This window comes from Tiliqua scincoides, chromosome 1, assembly GCF_035046505.1.
Source record: "Tiliqua scincoides isolate rTilSci1 chromosome 1, rTilSci1.hap2, whole genome shotgun sequence".
Taxonomy (NCBI): domain Eukaryota; kingdom Metazoa; phylum Chordata; class Lepidosauria; order Squamata; family Scincidae; genus Tiliqua; species Tiliqua scincoides.
The window spans coordinates 89,412,917-89,425,803 of record NC_089821.1 but is presented as its reverse complement, the minus strand read 5'-3'; the positions used below and the strand labels follow the sequence as shown (position 1 = coordinate 89,425,803).

At 43.6% G+C, this 12,887-nt stretch overlaps 1 protein-coding gene and 1 pseudogene across 1 annotated transcript in view; one reads left to right on the top strand and one right to left on the bottom strand.

The window, feature by feature from the left end:
• LRP1B (LDL receptor related protein 1B) overlaps nt 1-12,887 on the top strand; it is a 796,682-nt gene that overhangs the window by 220,867 nt on the left and 562,928 nt on the right. The gene's annotated exons all lie outside the window — the stretch shown is intronic.
• On the bottom strand, nt 1,809-1,927 carry LOC136637842 (5S ribosomal RNA; annotated as a pseudogene).

Genomic DNA, 12,887 nt, shown 5'->3' with positions numbered 1-12,887 from the left:
TGTTCCCTTACATCCAGTCTGCGTTGCAGCTGCACCAGTGCTGGAAAGTTGGATAGGATTGGGCCCCGACTCTGGCTTAGGCTGCCTGCCCCATAAGAACATGTGAAGCCAAGTTGGTTGTGAAACAGCACTGACAGGTATGTTTCTCAGGTGAGATGGTTGGCACATGGTTGGTGTGGGGATTAAAAGGGAAGGGAAAAATCAGGAATTTTTAGCTTTACTGACTATGGACCAACACATGTATTGGCAGCTGTTTTTTTTTTTTTTTTTTCAGGTACTAGAAGACATTTTTGAACTGTGATGACTTGTCTTTTCCATAGAACTGTCTTGGTCTCAATCTGTACATGCAGCAGAATGAGATGGTAGAATGTGTGGAACCACTTCAGACCATAGGTGGGGGGAAAAACCACATTTTTGAATGGTCGAAAGTCCAGCAAACAGAAAATCAACATAAATGGCAAAGTAGTACAGAACCCCTTTTCCCTAGAATACTAGCTTTTTATTTTCAGGGATTTTTTTTTTTAGTGTGGGAGAGTTGAAATGTAGTCCCCACCCTGAAGAAATGATACAGTCCATTTTGCGACCTCACTATTCTGCCACATGTATAAACACAGTCTTAGAAAGAAGTCCTGGTAGTATTAGTGGCAAGTTGGAACACAGCCTTATCCGATCGTGGTGATTTGATGATTATATCAGTAGCATGAAACCTAGCACAAAAAAAGAGATTCTTGAACAGTCCAGAGATTCTTGCTGAGACAAAAGTCTGCAATTGTAGGTTTCGTCCAGACCTGAATTCCCAAGTCTCCCAGCAACAGAGGATAAAAATTGGGGTTGGAGTGGAGTAAATCAGCTGGGAAAGGATGTAGTGAGTTCTTTAGCTCTGCAAGAGTACCACTTGCTTTACAGTACTCGAAGGAGCTGCTCTACAGACAGTCCTGCAGCCCAAGATGCTGTTGTCAAAGGAATTTAGGACTTTGGCTTCTTTGTTGCCCAGGAAGAATGATTACTGACATGCTCAGAAAAGTTGTTCTGCTTCTTCAGGGGACCATCAATGACCTGAGCAGAGTTATCTAGAGTGAATCATGGAGTTTGCCTTTGCTTTTGTACATGTTGGGTCACTGGCTGTGAAATATTTAACTGAAGTAACTTTTGTGCCCTTTCCTCTTCTTTCCTTGTGGGAAATTGCAGTTCTTACATGGCAAATCAGCTCTCTACATCCTTTGTGGCTGGGCTTTTCAACTTCAAACACCACCAGGACTGGGTGGTTTCAGGTTGCTGGGAACCCTTGGACAACTAAAATGGGCCCACTGTGGCACTCCCCATCTGCTCCCTTGATGGTGCATTGGTGCTACCACTGCAATCGTTATAGAGCTAAGTGGGCCCTCTATGAACCTTGGATAGTGGTCCATAAGTCCAACTCTGGTGCCACCCCTGACCACCACTGCCACTAGTGATGGCAACTGTACATTGGAATGGCGGTTTGCTTCATAGTGAAAGTTACCCTCTGTGCCTTCCTTCCCCAAATTGTGCTTCTTTTGAAGGGCCAAGCAACTACACAACCACATCATGCCCACTGGAGCATCATTGCCCCAGCTATTTCCACTACCATTGAGCCAGGCAATGATTGAGGGCCCAATCCTATCCAACTTTCCTGCACCAGTGCAGCTGAATGCAGTCATTGAATTGTGCAAGGCACAATTGAACTAGTCATCATAGTCATCATGGCAGTGTGGCTACAAACCACCTGCCATACTCTGATTAATGGTAACATTGGTTGGCAACCTTCAGTCTCGAAAGACTATGGTATAAGCCTACAGCACCCGGTATTCCCAGGCGGTCTCCCATCCAAGTACTAACCAGGCCTGACCCTGCTTAGCTTCCAAGATCAGACAAGATCGGCCATGTGCAGGGTAACATTATCAGTGGTTGAAAAGCACTGCTTTATATTTATAGAAATGCACAGAAGAAAAAAAACACATCTTGTTTGGGCCATACTGTGCCCTGGACACAGTGACATAAACCAGTGTTTCTCAAACTGAGTTGGGACCCACTAGGTGGTCACGAGCCATATCAGGTGGGTCCCCATTCATTTCAATATTTTATTTTTAATGTATGAGACTTGATGCTACCATGGTATGTGACTGCATTTGGGAAAATGTTACAGACCTGTACTTTTAACAAGCTACTTTGTATATTCTTTTAACAATGATAGTAAATGGAATTTACTCCTGGGTAAGTGCGGGTAGGATTTCAGCCTAAGATGGTTAAAAAATTTCCTGCTTGATGGTGTCACTTCCAACCATGACATCGCTTCCTGTGGGTCCTGCCAACCTGGTGGGTTCTCATTCTAAAAAGTGGGTCCTGGTGCTAAAAGTGTGAGAAACAAGATTTTAGAAAGGGTTTTGCTGAGGGAACAGTAACAGCCTCGTCAATCAGTGTGTGATATGTGACTGATAAATTTCAGGAAGATGATAACAAATGGTCAGATGGTAACTCATTTTTATTTTCTGGAGGTTGTTTTTTTTTTCCACGACATCACAATTTTTCCCAAACTTATTAGCCTGTTTCAACATTTTTTGTATTCTATTAATTCCTGTGAATTTCCAGGTATGATTTAACCCTTTGTTAACATACATGTTGTAATGGCAAAAGTTCTGTAATACTTCTGTAAATTAGCTACCACAGTGATGCACACTACAATGCCATCATTACAGATATTATATGCCAAGACAAAAGCCAAATACAGCATATGATCCTTTTACAAATCTGAAAAGCATTTATGCCGATCTCAACTACTGTCTCTTTGATCTTGCTTTTCCATTAGATGTTTGTTTATATCTTTGAATTAGCCCTACAACAAGTTGGCTGTGTGGCACACAACATCTAATTGCTTTCTAGGATCCCAAAGCGAGATGCTTTCTTATCTTTGAAACTTAAAGGAAACAAAAGGCAGAGGAGACAGAGCTTGAGAAATGTACCCTCATGACCAATTATCTCTGTCCAAGAAGATCTGTTAGATTGTACTGACATTGGCCTAGTTTTCACAAATAGCAGAGAAGGCCACAAGCCTGTGGCTGGGATAGATCTCTTCAGACATGGGGAGAGGTGGCCTACTTAACTACATATGTAGATATATGTAGCGCCAACCTGTATGTTACCTTCTTTCATCATGTTTTGTTAAACCACTTCAGAACACAAAAGACAGCCACATTCTAATGTCTATAATTTAGATAATTTTATTGGACCAAGATATAAAGTCATTATTGTATTTCAACCAGAATATTACACTCATATGAACACCAGTTAGATGGGATGCAGGAATCCTCAGAGGATACAGACAAGGATTCAAACACTTCTTCGATTAATGCACACTTTTAAAAGAAGAAAATGGGAAACAAAGAAAGTGTGGTCAAAGGGTCTTCCCATTGGAGTGGGCTGAGAGGAAGGAGTGAGCAATGGGACAGTTCTTTGAAGGGAAGATGAAAGCCAACACTGCAAATAAACACACGAGAAGGAGACTTTACACTCTCTTTTAAATCAAGATTGCTCCTTGTCAGAAAACAAAGAGGCCCCATTTTGGTTGAAACTGCTGGGTGCCTTAAAATCCAGGCCTCTTCCCATTCACTTTTCCCATATGAATCATTTTTTTTTTTAATTTGAAGGTTCCTTTTTCTTCTTACAATTCATTCTTCTTACAATACTTTTTTTGTGTGCAATAAAAAGTGTAGCACATGCCGCACACATGGCCTTCATCAATATCAGGTTTACACACACTTTTTAAGAGTACATTTTGATTGCTTTCCATTCTACCATAGTGATAAAAAGTCTATACTAAAGGTTATTTATATCTTTAGCAGCCCAATCCTAACATACTTGGAGCAGGCAAGCCAACTGGCCTGTGCTGCATCCAGAGCAGGACTGGACCAGCTTGCAGTGCAACCTGGAATAAGGGGAATTCATTCCCCTTCTCCAGTGTTGCGTGGCAGCTGCCCCTAAAGAGGTGGTGCAGATCTGAGTGGGCCAGTGTAAGACCAGGCTGCTCGGGAGGAGGTTAGGATCCGGTCTATGTGCTGGATCTTTGTCCCGCCCCTTCCCAGGCTCGGTCCTCCCACCAGCCCACCCTCCCCCTGCCCAAGAACATCCTCATTCTGGTCTCCCCCTGCCCCCTGAAGCCCTGCACTGGCCAAGATAGGCTGGCTCAATATACTGGGTGCTAGTGCTCTGAAGGCCAGTGAATGGATGTGTGCTGAGCCAGGTGTCTGAGAGGAATTTTATCAAAGTTTCTTTGGGGCCCCTTTGCAAAGAGGGAGGGGTGAAACAGAACAGGGGAGGGTGGTAATGGGCGAGCAGAATGGGGGCAGGAAAGGGTGCAACAGGGTGGGAGGAGGGTGGAGACAGCTGGAGATATCTTTAGAGCCCAGGTCTACCCACCTGTGTGACATCAGCAGCTGGATATAGTAATATGGAAAACCAAATACACTCCTAAGTTTCTCTAAAAAATTTTAAATATAGAAAATCATGCAGAAAATTGGCATCATCACATTTAGGCTCACACTAGAATGGAAAGTGTCCTGATTGCACCAAAGCATACTTCTACAGCACCTGTAGCCCCACAGCTGTGTTCCTTTAGCTCCTATACACTCCTGCATGGTAAGCAGATCCACAAATCAAAGACTTACTGTAGTAGGTCAGTTTCCTTCCAATCTGTGTTAAGGAGTGTCATGTATGCATTTCTTAGCCCAGCATATATTACTTGCCAGTAGCTGCAGTAACTGCAGCCGCAAGCTCCGGACAGTGTCACCGGTATCCTGTGTGGGCAACTAGTCTGAGAAGATAGGAAAATGTAAGATCCCAGAAAATTTCTGGGCTCCCTTCTTTGGCTCATGGGCCCCCTTTTTGACCCTGGGTCCAGGTACAAATTACCCCTTTACCCCCCTTTCCTAAGCCCTGGACTGCCTCTTTCCACACTGTTGCAGAAGTACCTTGTGCACTTTTGCAACACCTCCAGGCTGCCACAAGGAACTTGTGCTGACCTATGGATTGGGCCCTAAAATTCTATAGATCTTGGCTGTGAACTCGGCACCCCATGAGAAAAGAAAAGATTTCCAATTGGGCCCCACAGCTTTTAAGGCTGGCCCTGCGCATAGCTCTGCTAACAGTCATGTATTTTTGCTTGTCTGTTCAAAAATAATTGATGCTTATAACAGCTAGCACACTAGGTAGAAGGTTAGGCGAGAACCGTTCTCCTAACAACTAGTTATATGCAGAGATTTGGGGTGGCTTGGCAGGTATGGAGAAACATTTGGTCATATTAAAATAGTTCATTCGAGAGAGACAGGTTTATCATCTGATTTGGTATTTGGGAGAGAGTGGCTAGTATTGCCCTACTTGATATGCGAGTCATGAGTCTTCTGATGCTCATAAAGTATACTGCCGATTGGAGAGAAAAGAAGGCAAGCTGGATGCTTCCCCAATGGTTTACCAGACCAGATATATTTTGTCATATATATTGAGTATGGGTATGCTGGGGGGCAAATTCCACAGCAGATAGAATCTCCTATTTCACTCCGCTACCTGTGAACATTGCTGCAGCTTATGGTCTGTCAGCATTTCCATTATACAGCCCAATCTTTGGGGTATAATATCTCAGCTGTTATGAATCAAAGGAGGCTGAAACATGATGCTGTTTGTCAGCTCGGTGGAGAATTTATTTACCAAAAAGATCAGCATCTACTATACTCGTAGTATTTTCAGTATTGCCAACCATATTTTAGAGAAATGGCTACATTTTAAAAAATGACTTCAAATGCTGGCTTTGTTTCTCTAAAACCATTCATGCATTAGGGCCAATTCATGCCATACACTTTTTGTCCGTTCAAGCAATCCCTATTTTTCCCAAGTATATCAGCATGTGGACAAACATTGTTTGTGAACCAGGGTGATCACTGAAATTTTCAGTGATTCTTTCAGTTGCTGGGGCTGGAAATTTTTTAACATGCTAAATGCCACCTTAGGTGGCAGGCTCACCTTGTAAAATAGCTGCTATGGGTTTTCTCTCTCTCTTCTCCCTACTTCTTCCTTCTCAAATGGAAAATAATCAGAACCCATCTTTTTTTTTTTCCTTCTCCACCCCTAAGATGAGTCCGTGCTGTCTGTGAATTATGATAAGTACCTGCTGATGCTCCCTTCTAGAGAAAGCTCTATCAAGTCCAAAACCATTTGTATACTTTGTCTGAATCCTGGGATGTCTAGTCTGAAGTAAGCCCCATTCCTTTAATTTGGACTTACCCCCATGAAGGTGTATATAGCGGTGTTTCTCAAAGTGTGGGTTGGGACCCACTAGGTGGGTCACTAGCCAATTTCAGATGGGTCCGTATTCCTTTCACTATTTTATTTTTAATATATTAGACTTGATGCTACCATGAATGTAACTGCATTTGGGGAAATGTTACAGATCTGTACCTTTAACAGGCTACTATGTATATGCTTTTAACAATGATAGTATATGGGATTTACATCTGGGTAAGTGTGGGTAGAATTGCAGTTTAGGATTGCTAAAAATTTTCCCACTTGATGATGTCACTTCCGATCATAACATCACTTCTGGTGGGTCCTGACAGATTCTCATTCTAAAAGTGGGTCCTGGTGCTAATCGTTTGAGAAACACTGGTATATAGGACTGCAGCCCAAGGAGTTTTAATCCAGTTTGTTGGATAGAGTGAATAAAATGTATGCAAATGAATGTACATTTGGTGAGGCCAAATAGAACATGACATCATGTTCATTTCCCAGAAGAATTCATGCTGATGGTGCAATGTTAAAGTAAGTGGGCATATATTTGTAACCTCCTCAAGTGACAACCAAATTTAAAATGTTTTCTAAATAGCTAGAACTGAAGTAAGTCCTTTTGTCCTTGCCCAGCTTCTGAATTTGATTAATACAGCTGTTTTATTGCAAGAATAAGTGTATTCTTTAATATAGATTGCTCACTGTGTGTGCTGGCTTTGTATTCCTTTGAAGTATAAGCATAAATAGCAATTTTAGGAAATTCTCTTTTTTTCCAGAAAAGAAAATTATCAGTTGCTTTAGGGATTAAAAAAGGGCTGCTTGCTTTTAATTTCAAGGAGCCGTACAGCAAAATACATAAGAACACCCAGCCTCCCTTCTCTCTTCACTTTGCTTTCCTTCCTCTTCTTGGCTTGGCAATGCTTGTTTATTCAAAAATAAATCCTAATGAGTTCAAAAGGACTTACTCTGAGCTAAGGGAGCATTAGATTGCAGCCTTAGTCTTGGAACTGAGAGGGAAAAGAGGTGATTACCAAGTGGTGAAACAGTGACATTTAAAAAGCCTTGAGTCTTCCACCCAGAGCCTAGGAGAGGAGGGTAAAGGGGGTAATTTGTACCCAGGCCCAGGGTCAGAAAGGGGTCCCAGGAGTCAAAGGAGGGGGCCTGGGAAAGTTCCTGGGATCTGACATTTTCCAATCTCCCCCAATCTCACTGCCTGCACATAATGCTGGGTGCACAACTGCGGGCATGCAGTGGTAACTGCTGCTGAACACCGGGCCCAGAACTGCATCCATGACCCTCCTGAACACTGTCAAATCTGGAAACTGGCCTGCTACAGTAGTTCTTTGGCTTGTGGATTCAATAAGCATGAAGGAGTGTATAGGAGCTTAGGGACACAGCTGCGGGGCTACAGCTGCTACAGAAGCAAGTTTTGGTGCACACAGTACACTGCCCATTCTAGTGTGAACCTAAATATGATGATGCTAATTTTCTGCAATGGATTTTCTATATTTTAAAGATTTTCAAGAGATGGGGTGTGCTTTGTTTTCCATATTATTTTATCTAGCTGTCAAAGCCGCATGGTTGGGTAGACTTGGGTAGACGTCAAGAAGCCTGGTAGACCTGGGCTCCAAAGACTATTCTGGCTAGCATGCTCCCCCTGCCCTATTTCCCTTCCCCCGATTCTGCCTTCCCCATTGCCCCCTCCCCCTTTGGGAAGGGGCCCAAAAAAACTCTGTGCCCCCTGATAAAATTCCTCTGAGGCCCTACTTCCACCCACCTCCACCATTAAGCCCCCAATCCTTTTGAAACCTTGTGTTGCCAGAACAAGCTTTCCAGCAGTGCAAGACCCTTTGATTTCCGGCAGTGCAAAGGCATGCCACTGCCACGCTTTTCTGTGCCACTGCCACGAGTGGGCAGTGGTGTGGCATGCTCGGCAGCAGCTCCAGAAGTATCCATTGGTAGGTTGGCAGCAATGTTGTTGATGGGGAGCAGGGGCATTTGGGGGCAGATTTGGGGTAGGGAGAGAGAAGGAGGGAATGGATCATGGGGCATGAGTGTGCACCGGATCCATTCTCCCAGGCCTCTCCCACCCCTTTTATCTCCTTGCACCTGCACTAGCAAAATGGCAGGCAGGTCAGAGGAGACCCAAAGGCAATCGGGCAACCTACAGAGAGTAGATAAACAATATTTTTACTTACCTCTTGCTGGCTGTCTGGTTGCCCTCCCCAACCATCAGAATCAGCATGTGCTCTGCCATTGCAGTTGCATTGGTGTCAATGGTGGGGGACAGGATTGGGCAGTCAGTTAATCAAGCTGTGAATTAGGATCAATTAATGTGCCTGCTTCATTCCTCTCTTTATTGCTAACTGTAAGGTTGCCTATTCTCTCTTAAGAACTGTAGGAATGTTGTAAATGTTGTAAAAAGAGGATTGTTTTTATGTTTACATCTAGCTGGTACCTGCCATTTCTGTTTCCTATTCCTGCCCCCATGCAGTCATGCCAGAAACGGGTGTGCAGTATCCAGCATGCAGAAATGTGTGTGGATTGGGTTACTTTGGAGAGGAAAGGAATATTATTTCCCCTCACCTCCCCGTAAGCCACAATCAACCACAATGGGTCTCCTTAATGGCTCTGTAGCTGGCATAGGTCTGAGGAGAAGAATGAGGTGGGGAGGCTTGAAAAAAGGGGATAGGGGACCTGGTGTGCACCACTGCCCCTAGATGCACCTCCTCCCTGCCCAACTGCTGCCTTACCTGGAATGGTAGGTGCAGAGGGAACAGGCAGCCAACACGGAGCAATGGCACCTCTTGCTGCAGCACTCTCAAAATGGCCACTGACTCTCAAAATGGCCACCTGTCTCTCTCTGACAGCCCAATCCTGGTTAGGATTGGGTTGTAAGTGAAACACCCATGAAACTAGAATCATCTTCATAGTTTTCACTATTGCACATCTCAAAAGGCAAGGGTAAGGCAAGTCCCTCAGTTTTGTAAACTGTTTGTCTGGTGGCCTTGGGCATTACAGAGGTGAAAACAGTATAAATAAAGCTATGGGAATTGCAGAAGTGAAAATTGTATAAATATGCAGGTGGTCCCCATGAACATAAGTGGCTCTGGAGGATTGTGACTTGAGGCTGCAATCTTCAAACCATTACTCCAGTAGAAATACAATTAGGACGACTCATTTTCTTAATATTGTTGGGAGAATATTATATGACTGTTAGGTCATTCTGACTGCCCAACCCCATAGCTGACTTTTTGAAGTGGAAAGTTCAACAAACATTTAAGATGTAAGAAGAGATGATTAATTTCATCCCATTAGCTGCAGGTTATCTGGGATCATGGTTCACTAACAAAGGCAATTTGAACAGACTTTTTTTTTATTGGAATGCAGTTTTACATAATTTCCACATTAAACCGCAGTAAGATAAATCATATCTTCTATGTTCCATTCCAACCAAAGATAAAGACCTGTTTGGTTGGTCAGCCTGAATACATGGAAGTGGAGAATGGGAACATGCACACCCTCCATGCCGATGCACTTTTTGGCCATGCCGCTGACCATCCCTGTGTTCAACATTTGCTTCTGCAGACAAGAGGTTCTCAGGGCTGGGAGAATGGCCAACCACCATGCTCCTCTCAGGCTTTCTCCTGCATACAAGCCAAATAACAACTGTAGAGAATTATTGTATTATCTTGGTTCTGTGCTTCTGCTTTTCTGTCCAGGCATCTTATGAGTGTGATGATTGTTCAACCAATCAGTGTACCAGTTAATTATCCATCAAGAGAATAGATAGTTCAAAGCAACACACTTAATCCAAATGAGAAGATCAGTCACTAGTGACATAATTTTGTTATTCAGACAGGAGGCTGCAGATGTATGGCATTGTTTAATCAATAGACATTGGCAGCAAGCAATCCGTCCTCAAAGTGAAAAAACCAAAATCAGGACTCACTGGGTAGAGTGAGGTGGCTGCTGCAGCTGGAAAGTTGTCATTTTAAGAGTGGTGAAACAAAAATTAATATATATTTTTTTAAATTAATATATTTTAAACAGTTGTGGACTGCTGCAGCCCACTGTGGTATGATATGAGCGTTGCTCATACAAACACATGGAAGTGGAGCAGGCTGACTAGTCACACCAAGCACAGGCACCTGGTAGCAAAGGTACTTGGTGATGGCATGATTGCCAAGTGATGCTGACTCCACCACTCCCTAGCCATCAGTTAGTGGGAGCTGGAAACTGGCATCACTCCTTTAAAAGAGAAGAAGTTGAAAAAACAGGAGCAGGGCAGAAGGGAAGATAAAATTTTGGAGGGAAAAGGGGATGGAAGAAGGCATGAGAGGAAGATGAAGCTTGGAGAAAGAACAAAGCAAAGAACCATGAAAATAAATTGCAAGGGACCCACTGCCATCAGAAAGAGGCAGTGTCACTCCAGCACAGAGATTTTCAACCTTTTTCATCTCATGGCACACTGATAAGGCACTAAAATTATCAAGGCACACCATCAGGTTTTTGACAATTAACAAGGCACACCATGCTGCCAGTGGGAGGCTCACATCCCCCATTGGCCCTACTAATAAGTGACCATCCCCCAAATTCCTGTGGCACACCTGTGGACCACTCATGGCACACCAGTGTGCCATGGCACAGTGGTTGAAAATGGCTGCTCCAGCAGGAAGCAGGAGAAAGGGAGCTGAGCTGAGCTCCTGATTTTAGAAATGGGCTATGTCAGATGCAAGGGAGGGCACTGGGATGCAGGTCTCTTGTTATCTGGTGTGCTCCCTGGGGCATTTGGTGGGCCACTGTGAGATGCAGAAGCTGGACTAGATGAGCCTATGGCCTGATCCAGTGGGGCTGTTCTTATGTTCTTATGAGCACTGGCGGTCAAAGACAAACCCATTAGAGTCAACTTGTCAAGGAGGGAGGTGAAGTAGAGCTGCATCCCACAGAGTAGAACTCAATAGCCACCATTCATTTGTGCATCCCTGCAAAACTTGGCAGAATTTGTGGAGGAGGACCTGGGAGCCCATTTAGCCCACCAGGTTAATTGAGCCCTGAGATATCCCCGTATTTAAGATGAAGAGCATTCCCAGTTTTAGGAAATGAGAGATCATTCTATTTTAGAACAGAACCTGCACTTCATAAAATTCTATGGCACTTTGTAAGTGTCTGAGCTAAGCATGTAATCTGTGACTGGCAGACAAGAAAGAGTAATTGATTCTACTCTGCTTTATATACTACAGCAGTGGTTCTCAAACTCTCTGGGAAAGTTTGAGAGCCACTAAGTTCTTGCGTGGGTGGGAGGGGGGAGGCAGCAGGGACAGGGGAAGGCAGCAGCGTGATCCCCAGGATCGCGCCACTCAGGGGGGCTGCAGGGAGCCCGGCGCGACCTGCAGCAGGGCTCCCCGCAGCAGTGAAATTAGATGCGGAGCGATCGTGCTCTGCCTCCGCTAAAGCAGAAGTGGAGGTAGGGGCCAGGGCCCACAGGCTGGGGCGTCGCGACTCCCCAGTTTGAAAAGCCCTGTACTACAGCAATGCCTCAGAGTGGAACCACAAGCTGTGGGGGATGTGAGGTCTGGTAATAATGGGGTTATGTAATTTGCTGTAAACTCTTTCAATTGTGAGAGTCTATAGAATTGTGGTATTTAATACACATATAATATAATGGGCACTTTAATAGTTATGCTTAATAGCTTGGGAAAGTAAATAGAAAGAATGCAATACCATTTCGAATTACTTCTGGGACTAGGAGACTAGACAGATAAAAAGACTTAACAAATAAACAGTAAAATATATAATTCAGAGACTGAAAACAAAAACAAAAGACATGAATTTAACTGAAGATATTACGCTTTGCATACATAGAATATACAACACATTGAAAAATTACACTGGCTAAACATTCATGCAACACACAGTCAGTCTTCTGAATATTCCTTAACTTTTGGAATATTGGAACCTTATTTTGCATATATTAAATCTGACAGGCTGGAGCAAAATGTTCATTCCTGCAACTGACATTGAACCCATTAGAATTTGTGTTTGTCTGAGCCATGCATATGTAGATTGTTACAGCTGAAAAATATATTTGCCTTAAACCTTGCAGCCATTTTCACTGAAGGGAATGAGGCATATTACACATTACTTTAATCATGTGCTATGCAGCTGCAAACTGTGTTTTCTTTGTTAAATAGCATGTGTAAGCTGCAAATGGCATGTGCAACCTTAATCTCGCTTGGGAACACAGTAGTGGGGAGATGGGCAGCCCAATCCTATCCAACACTGGTGCAATGTGGCTGCTGGATCCGCACTGCAGTAAGCATAAAATTACAGTAGATGGGAGGTTTCCTTAGGGGTAAGGGAACACCCCTTTCCTTACTCTGTGTAGCATCCTAGCCTGCTCAATGGGACTATTTGGATCTGTGCCCGCTAGTTAGCTGGCATAGAACTGAGTAACCCCAAGTAACACTGGCAGGACCAGGACAGGGGTTATGATGCAGTGTAGATCTACATCAAATATTAAACAACCAAAATAAAAATAGCAGACGTAATTTTGAATTATGAAATAACCTATCTAGAGTGTATATTGACCAAGAGTT